The sequence below is a fragment of the Schistocerca serialis genome, chromosome 4 (genome assembly GCF_023864345.2).
Source record: "Schistocerca serialis cubense isolate TAMUIC-IGC-003099 chromosome 4, iqSchSeri2.2, whole genome shotgun sequence".
NCBI lineage: Eukaryota > Metazoa > Arthropoda > Insecta > Orthoptera > Acrididae > Schistocerca > Schistocerca serialis.
In genome coordinates, this window is record NC_064641.1 from 952,954,159 (window position 1) to 952,982,082 (window position 27,924).

Below are 27,924 nucleotides of genomic sequence, written 5' to 3' on the forward strand. Positions count from 1 at the left end.
GGTACGTTTGTATCGAGACAGATTTCCAGAACGAAGGTGTCCCGACAGGAAGACGTTCGAAGCAATTGATCGGCGTCTTAGGGAGCACGGAACATTCCAGCCTATGACTCGTGACTGGGAAAGACCTAGAACGAAGAGGACACCTGCAATGGACGAGGCAATTCTTCGTGCAGTTGACGATAACTCTAATGTCAGCGTCAGACAAGTTGCTGCTGTACAAGGTAACGTTGACCACGTCACTGTATGGAAAGTGCTACGGGAGAACCAGTTGTTTCCGTACCATAGCGTGTGCAGGCACTATCAGCAGCTGATTGGCCTCCACGGGTACACTTCTGCGAATGGTTCAACCAACAATGTGTCAATCCTCATTTCAGTGCAAATGTTCTCTTTACGGATGAGGCTTCAGTCCAACGTGATCAAATTGTAAATTTTCACAATCAACATGTGTGGGCTGTCGAGAATCAGCACGCAATTGTGCAATCACGTCATCAACACAGATTTTCTGTGAACGTCTGGGCAGGCATTGTTGGCGATGTCTTGATTGGGCCCCATGTTCTTCCACCTACGCTCAATGGAGCACGTTATCATGATTTCATACGGGATACTCTACCTGTGCTGCTAGAACATGTGCCTTTACGACACGATATGTGGTTCATGCACGATGGAGCCCCTGCACATTTCAGTCGAAGTGTTCGTACGCTTCTCAACAACAGATTCGGTGACCGATGGATTGGTAGAGGCGGACCCATTGCATGACCTCCACGCTCTCCTGACCTCAATCTTCTTGACTTTCATTTATGGGGGCATTTGAAAGCTCTTGTCTACGCAACCCTGGTACCAAATGTCGAGACTCTTCGTGCTCGTATTGTGGACGGCTGTGATACAATAGGCCATTCTCCAGGGCTGCATCAGCGCATCGGGGATTCCATGCGACGGAGGGTGGATGCATGTATCCAGCGCTAAAGGAGGACATTTTGAACATTTCCTGTAACAAAGTGTTTGAAGTCATGCTGGTACGTTCTGTTGCTGTGCGTTTCCATTCCATGGTTAATGTGATTTGAAGAGAAGTAACAAAATGAGCTCCAACATGGATAGTAAGCGTTTCCGGACACATGTCCACATAACATATTTTCTTTATTTGTGTGTGAGGAATGTTTCCTGAAAGTCTGGCCGTACCTTTTTGTAAGACCCTGTGTAGATACTGCCGGATTCACAAGGGGCACCATAAACACCGGGCACACAATGAGGTATGTCGTCTTTAACATGGCGCAGCCTATCTCGTATCCAGGGGTGCGGGCCGGAACATTGATCTCAGTCCATGTCTCTGGAGTACACGTCCTAACTTCCTGCTCGTTGCCCCACACTATGGCAGGAAAGCTGCTGGGTTAGCTTCGGCAGGCAACGGTCATTGGCGGTTGGATCGATCGGTTGGTCGGTCGCGCACTGAGACACAAGATGACTTGTCCGGCTTTAGCGTCGGCGCATGTGAGGTCCCCACGTGAGTCCAGTGGGCCGCGCCGTATAGCGAGGGGTAGTGGCTTCGCGGCCGACACGAGAGCAACAACAGTCAACCCACGACATCGGTCTGGCCGGGGCGAGCTGCGACGCCGTGAGACGGGAGATCGGCGCGCCTTCCTGCGTCCGTTGAAGCGGCTGGCAGCGGACGGTTCGGGAGAGCGTTTTGGGGATGCTGCGCCAGGTCTTCGCCAGAAATCGCAGTTTATTAGAAGTTAAGTGATTGGTGATGCGTTGTTTCATTTACTCGTTAGATTCTACTTGTTTTCTTGGTGAGGTCACCAGCCGTTTTACTTTGGGGTCGTCCCACCATTCTTCTCCGTTTGCCCACCCACGGGAAGGTGGTTGTTTATAAATTGGGTGGTCCGTTTTTCCCTTGTGGAGTAGGGGCGGGTTAGAGCAACCTGCGGTTCGGGTTGATCGGTAATCTCCCTATCAATCTGCCGTACGTTAATAGCTGCCTCTGTCATGTTTGTCGGATTCGGTGTGTTAACAAATTTATTGCTTCAAGTGTAACGGCCTAATTCCTTAAATATGTTTTTATCTTGCCTATCATCTTGAGAGGCGGTATATGTGTACTGTAGAGTATGTTTGGCCAACCTTGTATAATTTTATGTAAGACTGCATTTCAAGGACTTTTATTTAAATGATCATATTAGTATATAAAGTTGCTACCCTTCCACCGTAAGACTTTTCTTAGAAGTTAAAATCACGTTGCACCTTCGGTGTCAAGTTAATCTTTTAATTTTAGTATTTTGTACCATTTCCATCCCTGCAACGGGGTACATAGTTTGTGTGCTTGTGTGGATTGTTGAAACTTTAGCTTAAAGTAATCTGGTGCGTTGCAGATTTGCACCTGTGTAGTCTTTCAGAGGTTGTGAGCGGTCGTGACTACGGCCATATCAAAAGGGAGCGGCAAGGTTCTCAGCCCGAAAGCTCATACACTCAAAACTTTGTTTCTTTCTGCCTGTCAATAAATTGTAACTTGATATTTAGAGGGTGATTTCTGCTTATAATTTTAAATCTGTTTCTTAAAAAAAAAGCTTTTAGGAATAAAATTCCCATTTGTTAAAAGCGATTTCATTTTGTTTTCATCATTTACTACCTGAAAACTACTTCCACGCTCACATAGAGTGGTTAAATGTGTTAATGTTCTTGATAAATCACTAGTAAATAAAGTAAATTCTAAAGAAAAAGTTTTGAAAGTAAATTCACGATTCATACCATTACGTCCTTTTGGTTTGTTTTCATTTTGTTTAGTATTTCAACAAATTTCTGTGAGTTTAATGAATGGAGACGACCCACCGAAAGGCCAGATTCCACGCAGACTGGGCTATGTGCTGTGAGCGAGACAAATTATTATGAAACTATCTACTCCGAACGCTTACTCTGAAACGTTTACTTGCGCAGCCCCATCAATTCTATGTACTTAGTGACACAGACATGGTATGTGTCACCGGCATCTCTCTGACCCATGAGTCAGGGTTAAATCGGTCACTACTCATAGACCAATAATCAAAGTCCGGCAGCAATCTAATTAATTTGAGAAGACACTCAGATCCGAATGCTGAACTGGAAAATGTACGGCCACAAGATAGCTTCTACTGGTTCTTAGCCGCTCTCCAGCATAAATGAAACAGGATAGCATTCTAGAATAGAAGACAAGAAAGGCGCACGCAAAAACTCCACACTTCAAGATTCCCTGGAAACAAAATGGAAGTTATCATCATGTAACAAACATCGCTAAGTGCGTCTAGCTCACTAAACATCAGCAATCGGATATTTGAGCGCCTCACACTTTTTGACTGGCAACACTCCCGCAACAAACTGGAATGACTGAACCCAGAATCCACGCCTGTGCATGAGAATTCACTTTAGGGTCTCTCAGCTTCCCGTTCTGCACAGAATTTGCTGATTACGAAGCTTCACCTTCTCCCAACTTTTGAAATACACTGCGAAAACACCGACGCCGTCTGCGAAGGGACAAAACTATTGTCTTGCGACCGAACAACGCTGCCGTCTGACACTGTATTTCGTGGTGAGCTCCAAAATCTCTCCACAAAGTTATGTTAACAGTCAAACCATTCTCTCGGACAGCCTCCAGACCAGGATGTTGGCGTCTCCGTGCGTCACTGAGCGACTCCAACGGTCACATGGTCACCCGTCACCTGTTGCACTTTGCCTGTGTAATGGTTTCCACTGGCAAAGAGAAATTGACTTTCTGTGTTTCTTAAAATTATTGACGAAATTTAAAAATCTAAAATGCTGTCGTAATTTACTCATTGGGGCAACGGCCTTGCCACAGTGGTTACACTGGTTCCCGTGAGATCACCGAAGTTAAGCGCTGTCGGGCGTGGTCGGCACTTGGATGGGTGACCATCCAGGCCGCCATGCGCTGTTGTTATATTTTTCGGGGTGCACTCAGCCTCGTGGTGCCAATTGAGGAGCTACTCGACCGAATAGCAGCGGCTTCGGTCAAGAATACCAGCATAATGACTGGGATAGCGGTGTGCTGACCACAAGTCACTCCTATCCACATCCTCCACTGAGGATGACACGGCGGTCGGATGGTCCCGATGGGCCGCATGTGGCCTGAAGACGGAGTGCTGTTTTTGTAATTTACTCATTAAGAGGTAGAACCGTATGGGGTTGTAGAAAAATATCCGCTACCAGTCACAATAAAAGGTTGTTTATTCGTCACACGACCGTTTTCGGGCTTGCGCCCATCTTCAGGAGTTTATACATTCATGTACATGTTTGTACTGTTGGAGAACGAAAAAGATGAAGCAGCATTATTACAGTTATGCTGTGGTGATCGTTTTGCCACTTATTAACACACTTGCGGTCATTTTCACGTCCATGTATCATTTTTACCAAGTACAACTCCATATTACACTATTATGATGTGCTCTCGTGAAATACACTATGTTTACATGGAGCTGCTTCATCTTTTTCGATCTCCAACAGTACAAACATGTACATGAATGTATACACACCTGAAGATGGGCGCAAGCCCGAAACCGGTCGTGTGGACCTTTTATTGTGACTGGTAGCGGATATTTTTCTGCAACCCCACAAAGGAACAGTCACGGAGTTCGACAGCATCCACTATGGATAAAATTCATTTAGGTAGAACCGTATGTTAAAGTTGTGTTATAACACCTTACGTTTCACAGTTAGAAACTGTGCATCTGTCTTGAAGTATCGTAGCTCACGGATGCAAATTACCCAGACAAAAAGTGTTTCAGAATGACAGAACTTCCAAATCCTTTGTATTCTTTACCTGGCTTATACGCCTCACAAGTTTTGCTTTTGACGTTTTCATTAGTCTGTGGGTGAGTAATCAGAAACTAATAAAATTAACGTAATTATAGTTTCGTGTTTTGAAGGATAAAAGTTTTACATGTTTGACGTCAAATACAATACCGGCAAAAATTGGTGCACTGTTTTAGAGTCTTCCAATTCACTTGACTGTGGCAACAGTGCATACGGCGTACATGAAATGACTGGAGGCCAATAGCACAAGTGATTCTAAAGCACCAGGCACCGACCCATGCTGGATCACCCTTATTAGTACGCGGTGTAGCCTCCACTGGCGGTAATGGAGGCGGTGACTCTGGCATCCAGTCGACCCTGCAGATGGCGAATACTGTCTTGGAGTGTGTTATGCCACGCCTGCTCGACCTGTTCACGTAGTTCGGTAAGAACCGTTGGCTGTTGAGCCTCACGTCTATTCCTCGTCCCATCTATTCCACAAGCGCTCGACTGCAGGCAAGACGACGGTCGTGCTGGTCAGAGAAGTTTCTGCACGTCTTGCAAAGCACATTTTTACTGGCACTGTGTGGGTTAGAATTGCAATGTTGGAATAACATATTACCTTCCTGTTTTAGGAAGGGTAAACTACAATCTGCACGTTCCGAGCGCTCGTGAGCGTCCCCTCCAGAAACACCGAGGTGAACCACAGCTGTAGCTTATCGCACCGTCGACAGTAACGCCTGTTTTGGGGCGAGTGTGTCTTGGACGAATGCACTCTACGAGACTGCGTTCACTAGGACTACGTCGAACGCGCACTGAGTACAGGCAGAGTGTGCTTTCATGGCTGAAGACCACGGCGCGCCATTCCATCTTCCATGTGATCCATGACGACAGCAGTTGAGGACTGGATTGGATTGTTTGGGGGAAGAGATCAAACAGCGAGGTCATCGGTCTCATCAGATTAGAGAAGGACGGGGAAGGAAGTCGGCCGTGCCCTTTCAAAGGAACCATCCCGGCATTTGCCTGGACCTATTTAGGTAATGCACGGAAACCTGAATCAGGATGGCTGGACTCGGGATTGAGCCGTCGTCCTCCAGAATGCGAGTCCAGTGTGCTAACCACTGCGCCACCTCGCTCGGTACTGTTGAGGAGTTCACCTCGATGCTGGTGTGAGTGGAAAGTGCGTTAGAGGTGTGCGTGCCTATGGTACCACCGCTAATAACCGGTCCGCAACAGTTCGTGTTGGCGCGGCTGGGCTCAAAATCCCCATTACTTCAGGGGTACGTGTACGGTATGTTATTGTTGGCCTCAAAATGCGACAGTGCTGGCGGGACGTCCACAAACTCCTCTGCGGGTGTGAGAATGTTCATCTAACCACTGATCCCTGCATCGTTGCACAGCTGACGAAGCACGTCCAACATGTGTGGAAATTCTCCGAAAGGGCCATCCCGCCACTCGCAGGGCGACAGTTTGACCCCCTTCAAACTCGCTTAGTTGGCTGTAGGCAGCACGAGTGCATCTCCGTGGCATGGTTGCGTATTTGCTTCACACATTTGTACCAAACTGAGCGTCCCCTACCAAACAGTATACACAGATGGCGCCCCGGTAGCTGTGTCACTACACTATTTGTGCTGTGGTAGGTGTAAGATCTGCCACTGTTGCTCTTAAAATACGACAAACTTGGCAGGCGTTTGTGTCCCGAGGACGTCCAGAACCTCCTCTACGAGTGTGGGAATGTTCAAGTGATCATTGATACCAATATCGTTGTACAAGTGACGCAGCACGCTCAACTTGTGTGGAAATTCTCCGGAAGGATCATTCCGCCACTCGGAAGGCCATAACTTCACCCCTTTGAAACTCGTCCAGTTGGTTGTAGCAAGCATGAGTGCATCTGTGTGGCATGGTTGCCTGATTCCTCCATACGTTTGCACCAATCAAAGTATTTCCTGGTGGCGGACGAAGTTACACTATCGATGCATCTACTATCCCTCAGGGGTCATATGCCGTCCTCAGGTCAAAATCGACGTTGTATTTCCAGATGTAATACTTTTTCTGGAAGTGTACTTAACTCATTTGTAAAGTAATCAGTCGTTTGAATTTGTTTTGTACGTGGAACTTAGATCTAGTAGAGAATCAGGGGGTTGCATTGCGAAGAACTGTCTGAAAAACACCGCAAAAGTATCTAGTGAAGTTTCAAAGTGGCACAGAGATTCACACAGTGGTTTGAATTTTCACAAACGTTAAGATCGTGAACTTCACATGACAAAGAAAAATGGTATGCTATGACTAATGACTGAGAGGTAGAATTAGTCAAATTGTAGAAAAATATCAGGGTGCGACAACTACTCGGGATTTGAAATGGTTCAAACGTAGGTAGGTGTCTGGCGGATAACACATCAAATTCAGTCAATCCACAGATGGAACAGCTTACAAAACACTGTGCGCCCCATTATAGAATATTATTCATATTTGTGAGAACTATACCAAAGAGAGTTTCAGAAGAGCAGCATGAACGGCCAATAATTTGTTTATCTGGCGGAAGTTGGTCACTGAAACGCGGAAACACCTTTTCTGGCAGATAGGCACGTAAACAAAATGGTGCAAGTGGCTCTGACCTCTATGGGACTTAACATCTATGGTCATCAGTCCCCTAGAACTTAGAACTACTTAAACCTAACTAACCTAAGGACATCACACACATCCATGCCCGCGGCAGGATTCGAACCTGCGACTGTAGCTGTCGCGCGGCTCCGGACTGAGCGCCTAGAACCGCTAGACCACCGCGGCCGGCGGCACGTAAACAGACACTCCGCTCGCGCTCAGTGTGGCTCAAGCCGAAGCGCCCTCTGACCTCCACTTTAAAACAGGGACGTCATGATTTTGTTAGATCATCAATGCTGATTTTGATTTCGCTATCGTCATCTCAACGGCGATGGTCGATAAAAACCGATCCAAAAGGATGAAGGTTTTCAACAACAGTAACGTTTTTGAGAAAAGTATATTATGTTGTTGACAGAAATCATAATTATGTTGCTTCTGAGAGCAGCCTTACACTCGGCGCTGTGAAGGTTCTATGTTTCTTCTCTCCTCACCAGGGGACAACCGGTATGTAATTCGCAAGGACAGACTGCAACGGTGAAAATTCTGCCATTTGGGAAACCAATACAAACTAACTGAAACAAGACATAACAACAAAACCAATTCTGAATACTGTCCTCTTCCCCCTTGTGGATACTTTCGAGAAGTTGAGAAACTGTTGAAGGAGAAGTGCCATTATAAAATATGCTCAGAACGAGATTCGATTAAGTGACAAATATTATTGCACGTGGTGAGAGAAAGAATCGGATTCTTGCGAAGTCCAAGGTCGATATTTTGCTTTGACATCGAAAGAGCAACTGATAATAGATGCAGAGGTGACATATCAAACTAAAACTAAACTGAGGTCGCTACACTATGCATACATTGATTACCAAAAAGCTTTTGATAGTGTACCCCACCCATGGTTACTACAAATATTGGAAATATACAAAGTAGATCCTAAATTGATACAGTTCCTAAACATAGTAATGAAAAATTGGAAAACCACACTTAATATCCAAACAAATTCAAATAATATCACATTACAGCCAATACAGATTAAGCGTGGAATATACCAAGGAGACACATTGAGTCCTTTCTGGTTCTGCCTTGCTCTGAACCCACTATCCAACATGCTAAATAATACAAATTATGGATACAATATTACTGGAACATACTCACACAAAATCACACATCTGCTATACATGGATGATCTAAAACTACTGGCAGCAACACATCAACAACTCAACCAATTGCTAAAGATGACAGAAGTATTCAGCAATGATATAAATATGGATTTTGGAAGAGACAAATGTAAGAAAAATAGCATAGTCAAGGGAAAACACACTAAACAAGAAGATTACATATTGGATAACCACAGCGACTGCATAGAAGCGATGGAAAAAACAGATGCCTATAAATACCTAGGATACAGACAAAAAATAGGAATAGATAATATAAATATTAAAGAAGAACCAAAGGAAAAATATAGACAAAGACTAACAAAAATACTGAAAACAAAATTGACAGCAAGAAACAAGACAAAAGCTATACATACTTAAGCTATACCAATATTGACCTACTCATTTGGAGTAGTGAAATAGAGTAACACAGACCTAGAAGCACTCAATACACTTACATGATCACAATGCCACAAATATAGAATACATCACATACATTCAGCAACTGAAAGATTCACATTAAGCAGAAAGGAAGGAGGAAGGGGATTTATCGACATAAAAAACCTACATTATGGACAGGCAGACAATTTAAGAAAATTCTTTCTAGAACGAGCAGAAAAAAGCAAAATACACAAAGCAATCACTCATATAAATACATCGGCTACACCACTGCAATTTCATAACCACTTCTACAACCCTTCAGATCACATAAAATCAACAGATACGAAGAAAGTAAATTGGAAAAAGAAAACACTACATGGCAAGCACCCGTATCATCTAACACAGCCACACATCGATCAAGACGCATCCAACACATGGCTAAGAAAAGGCAATATATACAGTGAGACGGAAGGATTCATGATTGCGATACAGGATCAAACAATAAACACCAGATATTACAGCAAGCATATTATTAAGGATCCCAATACCACAACAGATAAATGCAGACTCTGCAAAGAACAAATAGAAACAGTAGATCACATCACAAGTGGATGTACAATACTAGCAAATACAGAATACCCCAGAAGACATGACAATGTAGCAAAAATAATGCATCAACAGCTTGCCTTACAACATAAACTAATAAAACAACATGTTCCCACATACAAGTATGCACCACTAAATGTACTGGAGAACGATGACTACAAATTATACTGGAACAGAACCATTATAACAGATAAAACAACACCACATAACAAACCTGACATCATACTCACCAATAAAAAGAAGAAATTAACACAACTAATCGAAATATCCATACCCAATACAACAAATATACAAAATAAAACAGGAGAAAAGATTGAAAAATACATCCAACTGGCTGAGGAAGTCAAGGACATGTGGCATCAGGATAAAGTTGACATTACACGAACTATACTATCAACTACAGGAGTCGTACCACACAATATCCACCAGTACATCAATGCAATACAGCTACATCCAAACTTATATATACAATTACAGAAATCTGTAATTATTGACACTTGTTCAATTACCCAAAAGTTCCTAAATGCAATGTAACATATACCATACAGTTAAAAGGAAGTGACGCTTGATCAAGGTCCGCATCACCTTCCATTTTTAACCAGACATAACGTCTGAGACAAGAAAGAAATGACAAAGACAATGATGATAATAATAATAGTGATAGTAGCAGGTATAAAAAGAATTTATGGTTGTATTTATAGACGTTTTCAGGCATAGCGAGTTCTGTAGAAAGGAAATTTAAGGAGACTGCACTAGCTAAGGATACTGGGAAATGAGGAGGACGTGGATGGAAAGAAGGACGTACAGGGGTAACGAGTGTGTACACGGACAATGGTAATCGTTATTGTTGCTTCACTAGATATGTTATTAACCGTCATCTGAAGCTGGAAATGTCGTACAGTTCTCTTATAATGCGGGAGATTATTCAAAAGGCTGGGTCGCGCTACTGAGAAGCCCTTCGAGAAAGCGACTGAACGATGGAGTGTGACAGAAAGGATTTTACTCTGTTTTACTTGCTGGGAACGGGTGTTTCTTTCGTGTTGCTCAGAGAACAGCGCCAAGGTGGAGGAGAGATATGGGGAAAATGTACGTAGATAAGACAGTAGAGGAGGGAGCTTATTGCACTCCCTGTACTTGTTTGATCGTAGCCAGTACAGCAGATGGTGGCGAAGTATGATCAGTCAGTCGCACATCACAGTTTAATCGAAAACAGACATTGTTCATAGTGGCTTGCAGAGTTTCATTGTGGATGTTCCTAAGAAGAGCGTTGCAGGCTAACATCACGGTAAACACTAATTTGCAAGTTTGTACAAGCTTCTCTTTCAGGTCAAGAGGGAAGAGTTTTTTATATTTTTGTAGAAATGCTTATGACTTCTTGCACACTGCAGATATCTGTCCAGCCCAGTTTCGAATTTATTTGTCCCATTTACTGTTAAAGATGGTAGGAATTTCCGATATTTTGTGCCAATAAGCCTAGAATGACCAACCAGCACCATTCGGCTTCTGAATAGGACGAGCACATACCCTGCGCACGTGTTGACAGCGCGCAAAGGTCATTATTGAGGTTTTCGATAGCTGTCTTCCAGTTTATTAGTTTTGGGCTTGGATATAACTCCAAGTGAGCAGCGTGCATGTAGTATTTGCAACAGGAGAAGACTGAACTCACATCATTGGCATACAATTAAAAATGTATGGAACCTAATGCCGAACCCTGGGGGACACGCTATACAACTTGCCTGCATTGTGGCCTTATTGTGCCGGACATGACGCATTGGTGGCAAAATGCCAGGTGCGAGAGAAACCATTGCACTGCACTGGCTTCTAAGTCGAAGTCGAAAGTGTAAAATTCATTAGCATCGATATTGAAACATCATGTATAATTTCACCATGTGAGGTAGCTGCGTGGTCTAAAGCGCCTTGACATGGTTCCCACGGCTCCCCTCATCGGAGGTTCGAGTCGTCCTTTAGGCATGGGTATGTGTGTAGTCCTTGGCTTAGGTTAGTTTGGGTAGTGTGTAAGCCTAGGCACCAATGACCTCAGCAGTTTGGTCCCATAGGAGCTTACAACAAATTTCAAACAAAATAGTCCCGAAACAACGATATTTTCCAAGTATCGAAGATTTAAGTTCACAGTGGCTTGCAGAGTTTCATTGTGGATGTTGGGACTAAGAACCATCGCAGACATGTTAATAGGTCAGAAAGCGAAAATTTTGTGACTATTGGGTCCCCGAGGAATACGTTCACCGACAGAAGAGAAAAGTAGAGTAACGTTGTTGGTAATTCTTCCGCGTTATATGGCCGTGGTGCATGGAATTCTTCTATTCCTAACGTTTCGTCCAATACTACGTTGGACATCCTCAGAGATATAAGAAGTGTGAATACGAGGGTAAAGGAGCATAAAAGTCTTTGTCGACTGGGAAAAATAGATAAATCGGCCGTTGCGGAACGTGCACTTCAGTCAGGTGACCATGTAGTTAAGTTTTCTGAAACTACAGTTTTAAGTGGTACCACGAACTATTATCCACGACTGTATAGGGAGGCTATTGAAATTTAAAAACATGAAGATAATTTTAATAGAAAAGAAGAGGGCTTGAAATTAAGCGAGATATGGACAGTGGCGCTACAGAATCGACAAGTGATTTTTATCTATGACGGACTATTATCGATAGTTACATTTTATCTTTGACCAGTTTTCTCTCTGCTACTATGTGCAAGCTGGACCATGCCCACTTTCCTCGGCATTTAGGCCGCTCTCCGACGCCCAACTCATCCAACGCAGATCCTCTATGACCTCATTCCTTTCCCCCATCCGCTCCTATTCCTCGAACATATCCACATCCTCTACATCTCCCGCCGCCTTGATCCTCCTCACCCCCTAGTTGCTCCTCTCCTCTCCCATCCCCGCCCCCTGCCATGCCTTCACTGTTGTGTCCCCCCTATCCTCCATCTCTACACCCTTCATCTCCTTTCCCAAGGTGGCTTCCATCAACTCCCCCTCCCAGATGATGCCCTCTCTCCCTTCATTTATCCCTCCTAAAAACTCTGATCCTCACTCCCCCTCCTTTCCTCTGTCCTTTTCCCAGGCTCCCTCTCCCCCCCTTCCATCCTCTTTTTTCCCCACCTCCCCTCTCTCTGCCCCCTTCTCTCCCCCGAGTCCTTTTGCATCTCCCTCCTCTGCCTCTTCTCATCCCCTCTCACATATGCCCTGCCCCTCTCCCCCCTTATGAGTCCTCTCCCTCCTTGGTTCCCCACTTTTTGTTTTTTCCTCTCCTCCCTCCTTGTTTTTCCCCCTCCTCCAGCCCCCCCCCCCATCTGCCTTTGGCTTGGGAGTGTCGTCTTTGTGCCGCCGTTTTCGTGCAGTATTTTACAGTGAGTGTTCCGTGTTGCGTCTTTTGGGAAGTGTTGCGAACGGCCATCATACTGTCGCTGGGTGTGATTTTTTCTCTCTTGCAAACAGAAACCAGACTGTCGCCATGTTTTTTAATTGTGTGTTTACTATGTTACTTGTCTGATTCCTGTGTATTTTATTAACATTGCCAACCCCTTTTGCTTTCTGTTTTAACTTTCCGAATTTTTCCGTCATTTTACACTTTAAGTGACCGTTTTATCGCCTTTTTCTTGTTTCTTTTCTTCTTCCGTTTTTAAAAAATCTGTAGGCTGTAGAGCAGCGCACTAAGCTGCTGCCAGCCCGCCCCCTTCGGGGGAGTTGAAAATCAATAATAATTTTAAAAAAAGCCCGACTCGTCAGTCGGCAGGACTCTGCAGGACCAGCCACACCTCTGAGGATGTCGAACGCAGTATTGGACGAAACGTTAGGAATATAAGAATTCCATGGACCACGGCCATATAACCCGGAAGAATTATCGACAAAAGTACCATCCGGTCGTGAAAGCCTTCATTGTATGAGTAGAGTAACGGTTGTTTCATCGAGAGGATGTGGGTCACTGGTAGCGAAAGAGAGAGCGCGAGCTGTCGCTTCCGCAGGCGGCTAACCAGAGGCCACCGGGTGGGCTTCGATTGATGGGGGAGCCTCCCGCCTGCCCGCCTGCTGGCCCGGCCGATGGCTATCGGTGCCCCTAATGAGCCGGCCGGCCGCTCTGCTCCCCTCGCCGCTCTGCCCAGGTCGGTGTAGTTTACGACCCGGCCCGCCGATGAGCAGCCAGCCAGCTGCCCGGCGGACTGCGACGCGATGCTCGCCGGATAACCGGGCCCCTTCCGTCCGCCTGCCGCTCCATTAGGCGCGCCGGCTGCTCGCCGCCTTCACGCATCGACACGGCCGCCGTACGTCCCGCCGCTTCATGCGCGAGCGAGCGGACGGCTCCACCGATCGGCATCTGCCTGCCACTTCCCCCGTAGTCACGTGGTCGCGGCGAATGCCGGACATTTGCCACGTCGGACATTTGCCACACTTCCGCCTTCGGCAAGTAGCTTGAGTAGCGATCCCTCGTACTACTTCTGTCCGCTTTCAAACCGCCGTCTCCACACCCTACTCGATACAACCAGTACGTATGGGACTTTCTTCTTCGACATCTTGGTCAAATACAGAGTTTCTTTTCCGAAATCGAAATACTTATAACTTTTGGGAAATGAAGCAATATCGACGATTATATCAGTATGTAATTAGTTCGGCCAACTATAAATATAGATCCCTCTGTCTCTACGGTAGCTTCCTTTCACGCTTACTGATTGCCATAGAAGCAGTCTGTCGTCATGGGAGCAACAGGAAAAGAACGATGTAAAGAGAATGCAAATGTACGCTAATCATTTCTTTTTGATCACTGCCTACTTTAATTACTACAACTGCACGCCCAAAAGAAAATAAGGAAAGGAGAAATGGGTATGTGAATGTTTGAGAAGAAGAACGACATACTCCATATTAACTTATTCTCTAAAATCCGATATCCCTTGCGGGGAAACATTAGTTAATAAGGTGTAGCGGGACAATGTTCAGCCGGTCGCGGTGGTCTAGCGGTTCTAGGCGCGCAGTACGGAACCGCGCGACTGCTACGGTCGCAGGTTCGAATCCTGCCTCGGGCATGGATGTGTGTGATGTCTTTAGGTTAGTTAGGTTTAAGTAGTTCTAAATTCTAGGGGACTGATGACCAAAGTAGTTAAGTCCCATAGTGCTCAGAGCCATTTTTTTTGACAATGTTCAAAACATGACTGAAAATACGTTCACTAAATAGAGATAAGAGCATCTATGATTGACGTGTCATCTGAAATCGACGTACAATTTTAAAATGTTAGAAATAAGGAAATGAAGTAATACAGAATGCTGTGCTTGTAACGTACGTTGTTGTTCTACATTGTTTAGCTCTAGTATTTACAGGGTCACAGAGAAAACATCCTAGGTTTTGAAGAGAAAAGCTGTAATTTTAATGGTCTGCACTACAACAGAAACAAGAAGTATAGCATAAGGAAAAATAATATAACGTATGTTCCAGCTCACAAGCGACGTTGGAGCAAATACTTCCTGTGACTTAGTATGGGCAGAGGTTATATTCGACAACGGGAATAAATTAATAACTAGCTTCATTTACCGACGGATGAAACAGTTGCTGAACAGTTCAAAGAAAACTTGAGTCTCATCACAATTATAGTTGGCAGTGACTTCAATCTACCTTCCGTATGTTGACAAAATACTTTTTCAAGCACTATTGTAGATAGAAAACAACTTCCGTTATTATCTAAATGCTTTTTTAAAGTTATTTTGGCCGGCCGAAGTGGCCGTGCGGTTAAAGGCGCTGCAGTCTGGAACCGCAAGACCGCTACGGTCGCAGGTTCGAATCCTGCCTCGGGCATGGATGTTTGTGGTGTGCTTAGGTTAGTTAGGTTTAACTAGTTCTAAGTTCTAGGGGACTAATGACCTCAGCAGTTGAGTCCCATAGTGCTCAGAGCCATTTGAACCATTTTGAACCAAAGTTATTTTGAACAATTAGTTCACGAGGCCGTTCAAATTGTGAATGGTTAAGAAAACACACTTCACTTCTTAGCCACATATAATCCCGAGCAGAACGACGGATACAGGGATTAGTGAACACACTGTCGTAGCGGGGCTCAATTCCGTAACAAAGAAATTCACCAAAACTAATTGCGAAATGTATCTGTTTATAAAAGTAGTTAAAAATTTGGTTGGCGTCTTGCTAAGAGAAAGTCACCAATCCTTCCAAACTATGTAAGTGAAGACCATATGTGGGCCGGCCGGAGTGGCCGTGCGGTTCTAAACGCTACAGTCTGGAACCGAGCGCCCGCTACGATCGCAGGTTCGAATCCTGCCTCGGGCATGGATGTGTGTGATGTCCTTAGGTTCCTTAGGTTTAATTAGTTCTAAGTTCTAGGCGACTGATGACCTCAGATGTTAAGTCCCATAGTGCTCAGAGCCATTTGAACCAACCATATGTGGCTTAAGTTCAAAGAAATAGTATCACAGCACTCGAGAGATTCATACCAAATAATTTAATAAGATACGGAACTGATCCCCCATGGTACACAAAACACGACAGAAAGCTGCTGCAGAAGCACAGAAAAAGGCAAGTATAATTTAGACGAACGCCAAATCTCCAAGGTTGGCGAAGTTTTACTCAGGCTCGAAATTTGATGCGGATTTCAGTGCGAGATGTATTTAATAGTTTCCACAACGAAATGTGGCGGAAAATTCAAAGAGATTCTGGTCCTGTGTTAAGTAAATCAACGGAAAGGCTCAGTAAGTACCTTTACTGCGCGACACCGACGGTAATGTTACTGATGATAGTGTCACGAAAGTTAAGTTCCTAAATGCAGTTCCAGGGGTCGGGTGAGGAGGTGGGGGAGACTAGGGACCCAACCCTTCGGAGCAGGTAAAATAGTGGCAGATGTCCGCTCCCCGGTCGCGGCACTGTGCGCTAGCCAGTTGCCGATGGCCGCGCATTTGTCAGCTGGAAGGAAGGGGTTCGCTGTGTAGCAGCGGGCATAATGCGATGAAAATTGGTCGTTTATTCCGTCAAAGAAATATTTAACGATGCGGTTAATACGCTGTCGTGCCGCGTCGAGCAAGCTGTCTGGCGGCGGTTGAACCGAGCACGCGGCCATAACGACGTGCCGCCAGCTCCGGACCGATATCGCGGAACGGGCACTGCGAGACATAGTTCCTCCAGGCGTTTAACACACCTCGACAGCTAAGAACTAAGGTTCTCGCTACACGTCAGTGTCTTTCGAGCAAGTAGTTAACCTCATTATGTTAAACGCACTGACAGCTACATATACAGAAACTAGGGATATTTATTTTTCTCTAGAAAATATTGTCTCAGACAGAAACAGAGAGAAGCTTGCACTGCGCTGAAAAGAATCGAATTTCACGATCGATTGACTTCTAGAAGGCTTTTAACTCCATTACTCATGTTGTTGTTGTTGTTGTTGTTGTGGTATTCGGTCCTGAGACTGGTTTGATGCAGCTCTCCATGCTACTCTATCCTGTGCAAACTCCTTCATCTCCCAGTACCTACTGCAACCTACATTCTTCTGAATCTGCTTAGTGTATTCATCTCTTGGTCTCCCTCTACGACTTTTAGCCTCCACGTTGCGCTCTGGTCATGTTGTGCCACAAACTCCTCTTCTCCCCAATTCTGTTCAATACATCCTCATTAGTTATGTGATCTACCCATCTAATCTTCAGCGTTCTTCTGTACCAACACGTTTCAAAAGCTGTTAGTAGCTGTAATGGAGTGTTGTCTACTCCTGGGGCCTTGTTTCGACTCAGGTCTTTCAGTGCTCTGTCAACCTCTTCACGCAGTATCATATCTCCCATTTCATCTTCATCTACATCCTCTTCCATTTCCATAATATTGTTCTCAAGTACATCGCCCTCGTGTAGACCCTTCCACCTTTCCGCTTTCCCTTCTTGGCTTAGAACTGGGTTTCCATCTGAGCTCTTGATATTCCTACAAGTGGCTCTCTTTTCTCCAAAGGTCTCTTTAATTTTCCTGTAGGAGGAGGAGAATGAGATTACTGTTTAACGTCGTGTCGACAACGAAGTCTTTACAGACGGGGCACACCTCAGACTGTGGATAGACATGGAGGGAAATCGGCTGTGACTTTTTGAGGGAACCATCCCGGTATTTGCCATAAATGATTTAGGTATATCGCGGAAAACTTAAATCAGGATGACCAGACGCGGTTTCTAACCGCCGTCTTCCCGAATGTGACTCCAGTGTGGTAATCATTGCGCTACCGCGCTCAGTGGTGTGCACTATGACGTCCTTACCGCATAGGATTGGTGATCGATATCGAAAAAGTTCAAAGAAGGACAGCTAGTTTCGTATTACGTCTAATCAGTGTGGGGCATATGGTACGTGGTTTTGGGTGGTACTCGCTGAAAGAAGGCCTTTGTCGTTGCGACATCTTTTCATGAAATTTCAGTTACCAGATTTCTCCTCCGTATCATAAGTGTTTTGTTGAGGCCATTCTCATTGGGAGAAATTACCATCGTTATAATTATAACAAGAGAAATCAGAGCTCGCAGGGAAACATTTGCGTGTTCATTTCTCTCATTGTGATGTTCGAGGGTGGAACAGTAGAGAAATAATCATTTTGGAAATTTGTGATGAGGTCATATGGGACCAAACCGCTGAAATCATCCCTAAGCCTACACACTACTTAATCTAACTTAAGCTAACTTACACTATGGACCACACACGCTGCCCTAGGGAGGACTTGAACCTCCGACGGAGGCAGCGGAGAAATAATCTGAAAGCAAAAGTGCCTTTGGCAAGCACCTGAATGTTTTCAGAGTACTTGTATAGATGTATAGGTAAACCACTTGGCGATGAAATAAAAAAAAAAGAAAATGTGCCAGCAATGAACTTTATTATTGTACAGTACATGAAACTCCCGGATTCCGCTACTGCTGTAACCTCCGGTTTTCGTACATCGTTACACTAAAAGTAGTCCGTTTTTCTCTGTTTTCATCAACTTGCATTTCATTACACCATTTGGTCTAGCATTGCTGTATGGCAAAAAATATCGTTTGTCGCGCAGAAGGACTAAGATCTGTGGCGAGAGGTTCGTGCTGTCGTTCAGCAATCGTGGGCGGCGGGTCATTGGCCGTGGTCTGGTGAATGCGAGAGCCCAGGCACTGGCTGAACTAGATCGCTCGGATCTCACTGGTAGAGTGCCGCACGGAATGCGGACCTGCAGATCAAAGGGAACTCACGAGGATCACTCGGGAAGCCATCTTACTTTGTTCGTTTTGAATTATCCTGGGCCTGCAACGTTATAGCTGTCTTATATGGGCATTATATTTACAGTAGGCCAAAACGCTGCTATATTCAAAGACGTTTTATTGAGATGTTATTTAGTGGTGCTATTGGCTTATTCGGACTCTGTGGCCACAAGCTATTTCCATAACACTTCGTTAACGCTGTCGTTGTCTAATACATTGTATTGCTGCGAGTCGTAGGTGCAGCGCAGACGAAATTGTTACTCTCTAGATATGTAATATCTTAGCAGTGCAATTTGCTACTGAGAAATATAAGACCTATTTAATGTTTTCCGTAAGTTTCAAGGCTTCAGTTGACAGGTAAGTCACGTACACACATGGTTAATAGTTGACGTTGTCGTCTGTGGAGTTGTGTGTGGTGGTAGTACTAAATTCTTTGCTGATGTTCGATGATGTTGTCTTTGCCTGTAATTTTTTTTAATCTGTAACACGTTCTATAGTACCAAATTTAGTTGTTTCTCTACAGTCATGTAGCAATTTAGTGGTTCTTCTCTGACGTGTGTGCTAAGGCAAGATTAAACTATAACTGGTGTGTTATCAGGGTAGCTTAGTGTGAAGACGAAATCCAAGGATTATTATGCCACTGTCCTGGACAATATGATAACGCAATCCCAACCTTGTATATGCAGCTTTACTGTATGATTAAATGATGATGGAATCCTCTTGGGTAAAATATTCCGGAGGTAAAATAGTCTGCCATTTCGATCTCCGGGGGGGGGGGGGGGGGGGGACTACTCAAGAGGACGTCGTTATCAGGAGAAAGAAAACTGGCGTTCTACGGATCGGAGCGTGGAATGTCAGATCCCTTCCTCGGGCAGGTGGGTTAGAACATTTAAAAAGGGAAATGAATAGGTTAAAGTTAGATATAGCGGGAATTAGTGAAGTTCGGTGACAGGAGGAACAAGACTTTTGGTCAGGTGACTACAGGGTTATAAATACAAAATCAAATAGGAGTAATTCAGGAGTAGGTTTAATAATGAATAGGAAAACAGCAATGCGGGTAAGCTATTACAAACAGCACAGTGAACGCATTATTGTGGACAAGATAGACACGAAGCCCACGTGTACTACAGCAGTACAAGTTTATATGCCAACTAGCTCTGCAGATGATGAAGAAATTGATGAAATGTATGATGAGATAAAAGAAATTATTCACGTAGTGAAGAGAGACGAAAATTTAATAGTCATAGGTGACTGGAATTCAACAATAGGAAAAGGAAGAGAAGGAAACGTAGTTGGAGAATGTGGAATAGAGCTAAGAAATGAAAGAGGAAGCCGCCTGGTAGAATTTTGCACGGAGCATAACTTAATCATAGCTAGCACTTGGTTCAAGAATCATGAAAGAAGGTTGTATACACGGAAGAACCCTGGAGATACTAGGAGGTATCAGATAGATTATATAATGGTCAGACAGATTTAGGAACCAGGTTTTAAATTGTAAGACATTTCCAGGGGCAGATGTGGACTCTGACCACAATCTATTGGTTATGAACTGTAGATTAAAACTGAAGAAGCTGCAAAAAGGTGGGAATTTAAGGAGATGGGTCCTGGATAAACTGAAAGAACCAGAGGATGTACAAAGTTCAGGGAGAGGATAAGGAAACAATTGACAGGAATTGGGGAAAGAAATACAGTAGAAGAAGAATGAGTAGCTTCGAGCGATGAAATAGTGAAGGTAGCAGAGGATCAAGTAGGTAAAAAGACGAGGGCTAGTAGAAATCCTTTGGTAACAGAAGAGATACTGAATTTAATTGATGAAAGGAGAAAATACAAAAATGCAGTATGTGAAGCAGGCAAAAAGGAATACAAACGCCTCAAAAATGAGATCGACAGGAACTGCAAAATGGTTAAGCAGGGATGGCTAGAGGACAAATGTAAGGATGTAGAGGTTTATCTCACGAGGGTAAGATGGATACTGCATACAGGAAAATTAAAGGGATCTTTGAAGAAAAGAGAGCCACTTGCATGAATATCAAGAGCTCAGATGGAAACCCAGTTCTAACCAAAGAAGGGAAAGCAGAAAGGTGGAAGGAGTATATAGAGGGTCTATACAGGGGCGATATTCTTGAGGACAATATTAAGGAAATGGAAGAGGATGTAGATGACGATGAAATGGGAGACATGATACAGTGTGAAGAGTTTCACAGAGCACTGAAAGACCTAAGTCTAACCAAGGCTTCAGGAGTAGACAACATTCCATTAGAACTACTGACAGCCTTGGGAGAGCCAGTCCTGACAAAACTCTACCATATGGTGAGCAAGATGTATGAGAAAGGCGAAATACACTCAGACTTCAAGAAGAATAATATAATTCCAATCCCAAAGAAAGCAGGTGTTGACAGATGTGAAGATTACCGAACTATCAGTTTAATAAGTCACAGCTGCAAAATACTAACACGAATTCTTTACAGACGAATGGAAAAACTGGTAGATGCCGACCTCGGGGAAGAGCAGTTCGGATTCCGTAGAAATATTGGAACACGTGAGGCAATACTGACCTTACGACATATCTTAGAAGAAAGATTAAGGAACGGCTGCCCTACGTTTCTAGCGTTTGTACACTTAGAGAAAGCTTTTGACAATGTTGACTGTAATACTCTCTTCCAAATTCTGAAGGTGGCAGGGGTAAAATACAGGGGCGAAAGGCTATTTACAATTTGTACAGAAACCAGATGGGAGTCAAGGGACATGAAAGGGAAGCAGTGGTTGGCAGTGGTGTGAGACACGTTTGTAGCCTCTCCCAGATGCTATTCAATCTGTATATTGAGCAAGCAGTAAAAGAAACAAAAGAAGAGTTCGGAGTAGGCATTAAAATCCATGGAGAAGAAATGAAACTTTGAGGTTCGCCGAGGACATTGTAATTCTGTCAGAGACAGCAAAGGACTTGGAAGAGGAGTTGAACGGAATGGACAGTGTCCTGAAAGGAGGGTATAAGGTGAACATCAACAAAAGCAAAACGAAGATAATGGAATGTAGTCGAATTAAGTCGGGTGATTCTGAGGGAATTGAATTAGGAAATAAGACACTTAAAATGGTAAAGGAGTTTGCTATTTGGGGATCAAAATAACTGATGATGGTCAAAATAGAGAGGATGTAAAATGGAGACTGGCAATGGCAAGGAAAGCGTTTATGAAGAAGAGAAATTTGTTAACATCGAGTATTGATTTAAGTGTCAGGAAGTCGTTTCTGAAAGTATTAGTATGGAGTGTAGCCATGTATGGAAGTGAAACGTGGACGATAAATAGTTTGGACAAGAAGAGAATAGAAGCTTTCGAAACGTGGTGCTACAGAAGAATGCTGAAGATTAGATAGGTAGATCACATAGCTAATGAGGAGGTATTTAGGAGACTTGGGGAGAAGAGGAGCCTATGGCACAACTTGACTAGAACAAGGGATCGGTTGGTAGGATATGTTCTGAGGCATCAAGGGATCACCAATTTAGTATTGGAGGGCAGCGTGGAGTGTAAAAATCGTAGAGGGAGGCCAAGAGATGAATACACTAAGCAGACTCAGAAGAATGTGCGCTGCAGTAGGTACCGGGAGATGACGAAGCTTGCAGAGGATAGAGTAGCAGGGAGAGATGCATCAAACCAGTCTCAGGACTGAAGACCACAACAACAACAACCTTGTGTATATATATACACATTAGCATGCTCACCATCAATTTTCAACTGTAATATGTAGCATGACGAATCAGAACTGCATCTTTAAAAAGATGACGATAGAAGAACACGAGTGACAGTCCAAATAATAACGACCAATATTACCGCAGCGGTAGGCTAAGGGTCATTGTCCAAGCTTGTTTTCGATAACCAGTAAAACTGGGTAGTTTTATGGCAATCTCGTTGTCTTCTCAGTCTCAGGCAGAAAATTAAGAAGCAGAATTATAATAAGATGGCAACTGAACTGCAAAAGACGAACCAAAATCCTTTAAATTAACACACCAAGATCACCATACGATATTCCTTTCTTTCTAAGGAGCATCATCACAACTGATTAAAGCAGTCTTTCAGTCGCTTAATGAAATCAAAGGGATGTGGTACCCCATGAAGAATAGTACTTGTCTCGGAGTGACTGTTGACTGTGGCTGTAGCTATATGAGACAGTCTTATCGAACCATTTCCCAGTAACGTACTGAGCGTTAGAAGCCTATTAACAACAGAAATACATCACAGTTTCCAGTTGCCAAATACACCCTTACGATGGAGCACAAAAATTTAATTAGAGCTGAAAGATATACTAGCTCAGACTTTAAACTACTGAGAATCATGGATGAGGGTATAGAAATTATGGGATGGGTGAGTGACGTTAACAGAGGGTCAGGCTACAAACTCAGAAGTGGGTGGAAATGGGAGTAGTAGGAGAATGGCAGTATTAGCCAACATTGTGGGTAACCTACATCAGGGGGAAGTATACATTCAGGGGCAAACTTATAGTTCTCTTTTGCTCTCAGGTACTTAACCTATTGTTCTCGTAAATGGATTGTGGCCCCCTGGGGATAATTTATCATTCAGAGAAACCCACGCTCCCACCTTTTCAACCTGCCCTTCCTCCTCCCCACCCATATAAGGACTCCCATTGCTGGTACAAGCACACTTTTGATGTCTATTTGATTGACTAATTAATTAACTCAATAAATTAAGTAAACCACTTCTGGGAACATCCATAGCTGATATGAGCACACTGTACACTTCTGAAACCAATTTTACTGATTAAGTAATTAACCTGATAGATTAATTAATCCCTCCCTATTTGAAAAAACCAAAATGACTCCCCTTCCCTAATTGGTGGGAAAAAGTGAAAAAGGCTCAAATGATTGGCCATTTTGTGGGAAATGATTGTAATGTATGGAAAATTGTTTGAATAATTGCAGGTAGACAACATTGTTCATTTAAACAATTTATGGGATGGAAGACAATGAATGAAATATAGTTTATTTATTTATTTATTTATTTAACGAATTTGGCGGGAAATCGATTGGAGAGTATGAAATGTTGCTTAAACAATTTCTGGTAGACAAGCAACATGTGAAACATTGTTTATTTAAACAATGTAAGGAATCTGAACTGGTGTATAGAATATAGTTCATTTATTTGTGTGAAGTATTTGGCGGGAAATCGTTTGCAGTGTATGGAATACTGTTTAAACAATTTAGACAATGTGTTGAATACAAGTTAATTTAAACAATTTATGGGATACAAGGCAGTGTTTGGAATATAGTTTATTCATTGTTTAAGCAATTCATGGGGAAACTGACTGCTGTGTATGGAATTTATTTAAACAATTTATGGGATACAAGGTGGTGTATGGAATACAGTTTATTTAAGGAATTTGTCAGGAAATCTATTGCAATGTGTGGAATATTTAAAAAATTTCGGCGCTTTTTCATTCCGATCGCATAAGGAAAAATGTAATTACTCTCTCACAGATCACTTAAACATATCTCAAAAACTCTCTCACATCCTGCCACCTGCACAGGCTGCCTGAAGTCGTGACGCTCTGGAGGGAAACGCCAGCAGTCCCATCACTGTCAGCTGTTGGCTACTTCACACCTTCACGAAGTATCAGACTAATCTGGTAGCAGTCCTCTGCCATCTCAAGTGGTCACATTGTGTTTCTACATGTGTGAACCAACTCGTCGGATTCCAGTGCACGCGACATGCCTTCCTTCCAAAGCAAATGCCTGACTGGGAATCGATCCAGGAATACTGTTGAGCCGGCCGGAATGGCCGATCGGTTCTAGGCGCTACAGTCTGGAACCGCGCGACCCCTACGGTCGCAGGTTCGAATTCTGCCTCGGGCATGGCTGTGTGTGATGTCCTTAGGTTAGTTACGTTTAAGTAGTTCTAAGTTCTAGGGGACTGATGACCTCAGAAATTAAGTCCCATAGTGCTCAGAACCCTTTGAACCAATACTGCTGAAGTCAATAAATAATTAATTTCTGGCCTCATGATAGTGATCTGGGAATATAAGGCAAATGCAGTAGCTATTTCAACACACAAATTGATGATGTCACGGAACTAGTAGCAGATTAACTCGAAATAAACTTATAAAGAAGGTTGTTGCATATAAACAGAGAGAGATCTGTAGTTTGCTTTGCAGGTGACATAGGAACTAGCATGGGATATTACACAATTACACTTTTTCATGTTCCCATGAACTCTTAACCGCTCCATCCTTTTTGGCGCACTTACAATTGGCACACTTCAAAAATTGCTTCAAGAGTTACTAAATCTGGTGTGGAAATCACATCTCGAAGATGTCACAAATTTTGCTTCAGAAGACATCCTACAGAAAATATTAATTTGATCGTTAATGTAGGTGTTAAACAATTTGCTTCAAACACACACACACACACACACACACACACACACACACACACACAGAGAGAGAGAGAGAGAGAGAGAGAGAGAGAGAGAGAGAGAGAGAGACTGAAACTACTCGAAATAAAAAGATCTACACTGTACAGCAGTTTGTGTGAATAAAGAATCGTTTTATTTTTTTGACAAGAAATTTCGTTAAATAACCCAAACCTATTATTCTTTGACATAATGATTGGAAGCAACGATATATGAAATGACAGTTAGAGTCTCAAATTTCGACATGATTTTAGCTGTAACGGTTCTGGAGTTCCCGACCACTACAGGTCTGCTAAGTGTATTTACTTTTATAAAACTCCTGTAGAATTCCTAATTCGACTTGTTTTCTCAGTTACATCAGGAAGATGAGGGGGGAGGGGGGGGGGGAGGAAAGAGTCTATTGCATGATAGGATACTAACAACAACAAATACCGCTGTGATGTAATGAGAAGCACTAAACATGACTCAATTAGCCACGATCCAATCCGTAGTATATATCAGGGATCGCTATCAATCGAGAATTTGACGTCGCGATTGGGTTTATAAGGCAGGATAGAATGCCTAAACTTGTTCTCTCCACTGCATTAAGAAAGAGAAAGGGCCTACTGTATAAAAGACAACAGCAAATACCTTTGCAACACAGAGTCTACTGCAATGCATTGAAAAGCACTAAAAACGAGAAACTTAAACCACAATCCAGTCCATAGCACTAGCTGTCACATCTAGATGTCGGAGTTCGGTGAAACACTCATCATCCTGTGCACTCATGTCCCGAGGTCCACCTGCAGTGTGCCAGGCAATTCATTCACTGCCAGTTCCAATAATGAGAGGTTAGTGAAAACAACTGCCACAGCTTAAGCCACAGACAGCTGTGGACGAGGATGTATGCTGAGTGCACCACTTCCTGTCATGGAGACCATCCGGGGATGAATGGAGGGCTAGGAATTCGAAAGTTATAAATATGTTCAGCGCAAAACCACCTCACATTTTGAATCTTCTCTTATGCAGCATACACATCCGCTTCTATCCACGCTCACCCAGCACACTGGTCACTTCACTAGAGCCCATTGCCTTGGGCAGGATCAGACAGGTCGGGGCATTATTTGTACCTAACCACCCATCACAGGCTGAACTAATCCATTTCATGTGGGAGCTGAATCCTCATAGCCACCCATGCCACTAGCTGCGGTTCACTGCAAAATATACAACTGCAGCATGGATGCATACAGCAGTTCAAACCAATTTCAACCCAACATACACCACACAGTTTGAAAAATCCACTTTACCCTATGCGAGACAGCAATGTTGTTGACTGTAAACCCCAAATGTCACCGGAAATGTAGATTTCTATCTTTTTTTTTAGAAGTTATTTCCAAAGACAAGGAGTTGGCACATACAAATGTTTTCACATCGCTGAAGTACCATCGCTTGTTGTGAAAATCCTGTATCAGTATGGTGCAGGCTACATTTTTTCTAAGTATTCCCTCATCAGGCAGAAAGACATTGTTTCTAATCTGTTACAGTGTGCATCACAGGGTTAGAATATATAACTCAGTTTTTGCTCACGACTGAGTGATAAGAGCACTTCTACCTCTGTACAAGATACTTCCTCAATTTCGAACTTAAGGTAGCCAAATGCCCCGCCACATACAAAGTCTCTTAAGGTAACAACACATACATGTTGTAAATATAGGTTTGTAGTAGATATCCCTCTATAAATTCGGTAATACATCTGATTTTATAACGATGATGGTACCTCTGTGAAGATGGGAGATTGAAACTTCGTTAAAGGCTTTCGCCGCAATGAAAAAAAAAAGTCTGTTTAGAGATGACTCACTAGTCATATCTGTGTCACCCTAGCCATCGCTTCCACCCACCAAGTGGCGTATCATGGAAATAAAATTGATAGGCTATTTAATTAAACTGATCATGGAAGTCACTCTGCATGGCGAGTAATTTTCAGTTTTCCGCAGTAGGATTACACTCGCCAGGTAGCTCAAATGGGAATGCCTGAGGTGAATACGACGTTCGTTTTGAGGAACACTGTTGAGAACCGACATTTGAAGCTGACTGCTGAAGGATTCTACCTCCAGAATCATATACTTCACCTTAACAAGACTGTCACAATGAGTATGTGTCGCCACTGTCAGGGATCGCAGACCGAGCGCCACCACAAGGCAGGTCTCGAGATACGGACTAGCGCTCGCCCCAGTTGTACGGACGACGTAGCTAGCGAAGCACACTGACGAAGCCTCGCTCATTTACAGAGGAGATAGTTAGAATAACCTTCAGCTAAGTCAATGGCTACGACCTAGCAAGGCGCCATTAGTAACATTGCATGTATCTAAAGAGTCTCACTTGTATCGCCACAATCTCCAGATGTACCAAAAGGATGGATTAAAGTTAAGTATTCCAGCAGCTACGTACTTTTCTTTATAGCATTCATTACGTATTCTGTTTCAGACCTCACGCCATCCTGCTTTAGCTTAGCGCGTGCCTTTCGGCTTCCTCTCATTGTGTCTAGGCTGTCTTGTCTAGACACAACACTTTCTGGTAGAAATACTGTCTACAATGTGGTATCAAGTCTCTCCATTGAACCACTTACTTGTGTTGAATCCTATAGCGATATTTTTTTTATAATTAGGGCCACTGGTAAATCATATTCGTCCCACTCTCATATCTTGAAATGAGTCACCTTTTGACCCCATCTGTTAAGGAAAACTCCAGTGTAGTTTTTAGACAGTCCCTCTGCCTCTTGTAACTGTTCCTCAGTCTCTGAACCCCCCCCCCCCCCTCC

At 43.5% G+C, this 27,924-nt stretch overlaps 1 pseudogene; it reads left to right on the forward strand.

The window, feature by feature from the left end:
• Positions 1-3,801: 3,801 nt before the first annotated feature.
• Positions 3,802-3,919, forward strand: LOC126475585 (5S ribosomal RNA; annotated as a pseudogene).
• Positions 3,920-27,924: the final 24,005 nt, after the last annotated feature.